The sequence below is a fragment of the Penaeus monodon genome, chromosome 21 (genome assembly GCF_015228065.2).
Source record: "Penaeus monodon isolate SGIC_2016 chromosome 21, NSTDA_Pmon_1, whole genome shotgun sequence".
Lineage (NCBI taxonomy): Eukaryota > Metazoa > Arthropoda > Malacostraca > Decapoda > Penaeidae > Penaeus > Penaeus monodon.
The window spans coordinates 12,009,063-12,009,312 of record NC_051406.1 but is presented as its reverse complement, the minus strand read 5'-3'; positions in this window follow the sequence as shown (position 1 = coordinate 12,009,312).

Here is a 250-nt window from a genome sequence, read left to right as displayed (position 1 = left end):
ATAGTCGAAATGACTATGCTGCTGCGTGTGATTATTTACAACAGTGGTGGCCAAAGTCTATCTAGTGATCCCACCCTAAACTTACAGAGCCAATTACACCACAAGGATTTCCCTTTACAGTAGAGTGCATCTCCACTACACGAAACAATACAAATAGGTTACATACCCAACTGACAAATATAAAACTCACAGGAAGGATGAGAATATATCAATATTCAAACAGAAACTGAGATGATGAATACGGATAATC